General features: G+C 40.8%; 1 protein-coding gene across 1 annotated transcript in view; it reads left to right on the forward strand.

Moving 5' to 3' along the window:
* The window catches only part of RNF217 (ring finger protein 217), a 192,465-nt gene that overhangs the window by 73,824 nt on the left and 115,244 nt on the right, over nucleotides 1-3,397 (forward strand). The window lies entirely within an intron of this gene.

Genomic DNA, 3,397 nt, shown 5'->3' on the forward strand with positions numbered 1-3,397 from the left:
CATTCCTGAATCAGGGCCAGGGAGGAGTCAGGCTGTAAATTTTTCTGACTCTTGCCGTAAATAAAGCCTGTCTGGAGGAGGCTGTGTCTTGACACCCCTTTCAGAAAGGGAAGCTGAGGAACAGAGAGAACTGCTTTTTTCTTCATGTGACTATGTGCCGTGGGAAGAGGAGACCGGGGATTTCTAGATGTAGGGCCAGGGCTGATAACTTTCTGGTAAACAAAAACCACAGTAGTGGAAACTTTGAGTTGCTTTTAAAATGCAAGATCTTAGTAACTCCACTGTCCCCTTAGTGACTCCTTAGTGACTCAGGAGAGAACTGGTTCTTTCAGGTTAGGAAGGGTTGATTTTGCTGTTAGTGAATCTCTTCTTGTTTATTTTGAGTGGTGGGTAACAGAGTCCTTCCCATTTCCTTCCTTCCTTCCTTCCAACTCTCTTCTTCCTCCTTCTTATTCTTGGTTTTCTCTGTTTTCCAAGCTTTGGGTCTTTCATTTTATAATTTAAAGGAATACATTGTCGTGTTCTGTTTTTAACATTATCTCATAAAAGTCTGCTAGCTGGATTTTCCTTAGGGAATTTAGGTGGGAAAAGAAAGTGAAATAATTGTGTTCTTGTTTCTATTTGATGCCCCTTTCCCCCTAATAATTCCAAGGTCTCTTCCTCCATGGGCAAAAAGGGGAGAAAAGAGGAAAGAGGACCAACTGTTTTTCAGGAAAAGACCTAGAAAGCCATTCCCCACTGTTCATTCCTCTTCAAGAAATAATTTTTTTTTTAAATAAATGATTTCTATTTATTTTTACCTGTTTTGATAGTTGAAGACTGGTAGAAAAACAAGTCAGGTATTTGCTGTATAATTATTTCATGACATTTAAACATTATGTATTTCTTCTCTGCAACAGTTAAGAAGAAATTTGTTTTACCTTTAATATGTAAAATGTAAATGATTCACAGCTTTTCTGATAGTTCATAACATTTTTCTAACAAGTTAATAATTCTAGGCTCTTTAATTTTCTAATTAATGTCTGAATAAAATTTTCAAGGGAACCCAAACAAGTCATGTTTAAAGCTCAGGATAAGAAAAGTGGTAATAGAAAAAATAATGTTCCATAATGACCAAAAGCGGTTGCCTATGTCAATTCTCAAACTTAACTCTGTCTCCTGATATTAAAGTCCTGGGTTTAGAGAAGGTGCACAGTTCATTAAGAAATATTGAAACTGGCAGTAGCAGTTAGTGCTTATGTTGTACTAACAACTGTATGCAGCCTGATGTGGATCAGATGGTCTGAGTTTCAAGAATATTAAGTTTGTAGTAGATAAGTGAAATTTATCCTATGGTAACTATATTTTCAAACAATTCTTTTATAAAAGTGAACCCTATGCGCACAATCAACATAGGAACTTCATTCATTTCTTTTCAAGGGAAATTGATGGTAGAACTAGCATTTTAACTTTGCATTTCAACTCATTTCCATACTGCTGGTATCTCATGGATCTCAGACTGAATACCAGGAGATGCTGGGCCCATGATTCAGGCAAGTCTGGGTCTGTCTGGAGGGTAGAGATACAGCATGCCATGGTTCTACTTTCACAAAGGGCAGATGAATCCTGTAGGGAGGAAGTCATGACAGTAAGAAGGGCAGAGAGCTATAGGCCACTTTCAGGAATCCCAACAGCGATTTCATCTGGTTCAGTGTCAAGGAAAGCCGCTACCAGTGAACTGAAACCTGAGGGATAATGAACAAAGTGGTGGGCACTGCAATAACAAATTCTTGGAACATCTATGACAAATGATTGTGGGGGAGGAGGTCTCAAAACTATGGGAGGGGTTTGATTGCTACACACTGTGGAGATATACTTTTTTGTATTCATTATTGTTACTCTGTTCTTACTCTGGGCCTGTTGTCATCTGTAAAACACAGATTATTTTTAAATCCCCATTTGCAAGAATAGAAAAGTAGTTATCAGGTGGCATACACAAAAGGCACATATATGTGGGCTTCTCGTTGATGCCTTTAAGACAATAAACACTAGAGGTATCATTTGGAGAAAAGAGCAGTTACCAGGAAATCAATTAGCCAAGATGAAAAAAAAAAAAAAATCCCTGAATAGTATTTAATCTTCCAAATAAGAATTCTTTATTCTTGGATCAGACTGATAAATGAGGTGGCATTTAGACTGACAGATTGGATTTATCCCTTTGAGGTACAACTGAGCATCCAACACACATGATAGAAACGTTCTTTGGTGTCACCTTTCTAGCATTTGTATCTAATTTTGAAAATATTTTAGGACAACCCAGTAACAACGTCAAGGTTAAAAAAAAAAAAAAAACTTGCATACACTTCACAGCTCCTTCCTATTACATGAATGTGTAAATTGAATTCTCTCTGAAGATGAAAAAACAAGAGTTGGCTTCCCAAAAATGTTTTCATTGGCTTTAGGGAACTAAAACACACCAGTCTGGGTGACTAATACTTCCTGTAAAATAAAGATAGATCAACACATAATTAAGTTCTGGCTCAAATATAATTGTTGTCTTGGAAACAGTTTGGGAATAAATATGGTTATGCTAATGAAACCTGATGTTTCCCACCCATGATCCAGTTTATTAATTAGGCCAGGCTATCTTACTACCTTTGTGCTACCCATTTTGAAATAGCTAAAGGGTTAAAAATAGTTCCTGAAAGGACAATGAAGAGGAGGAAAAGAGGGGTAAATCTTAAAATTACTTAGTTATCAGCTCTCGTGAGGATTCTGGTTGGAGGAGTCGGTTAAAAGGGATTTTTGGCTTATTTGTGGGTTTCAAAGATCCTTCTTATCCTATTAGGCAGAAAACAGAGGTGTATGTACTGCATACATTTTCGAACTAATAATTCCTAGCGTTATTCCTCTGAACTCTCTCTTTGAAGTATTTAAAATCGGATGGATCCAAGAGAAACAAACCAAATCCTCTGCAGCCAGTATTCTCTGGTTCCAGCTCTGAAGATACAGTAGTTTTGTAGGAACTTCTACTTAATGCGTAGCTCGAAGGGCAGTCTCTCTGCTCGGAAAGGTTTTGTTGAGGCCGAGTGTGAACTCTGGGCGCGAGAGCGCATCGCGACTTAGATCACACCCACTCCGGGTGTGCGTGTGAGTGAGCGCGCGGGTGCCTGCGCGCGTGTGTACGTGTGGGGAGGTGTGCGCCAAAGGGGTGGGGTGAGGGGCAGCGAGGACGGCGCTAGGTGAAGCAGGAGCAGAGAAAGGTCGCCCACTCCGGCCTCTCGCCCAGGGGCCCCGGCCGCTCGCTCGCGCTCCGACTGCACTTCCCGTGCGCGCCGCCGCACAGGCCCCTCGACCCTCGGACCACCGCCCTCTGGCCGCTCGTCCCGCGTGGCCCGCAGCGGGGACCGGCGATGGC

Source organism: Pteropus alecto, unplaced genomic scaffold (genome assembly GCF_000325575.1).
Source record: "Pteropus alecto unplaced genomic scaffold, ASM32557v1 scaffold79, whole genome shotgun sequence".
NCBI lineage: Eukaryota > Metazoa > Chordata > Mammalia > Chiroptera > Pteropodidae > Pteropus > Pteropus alecto.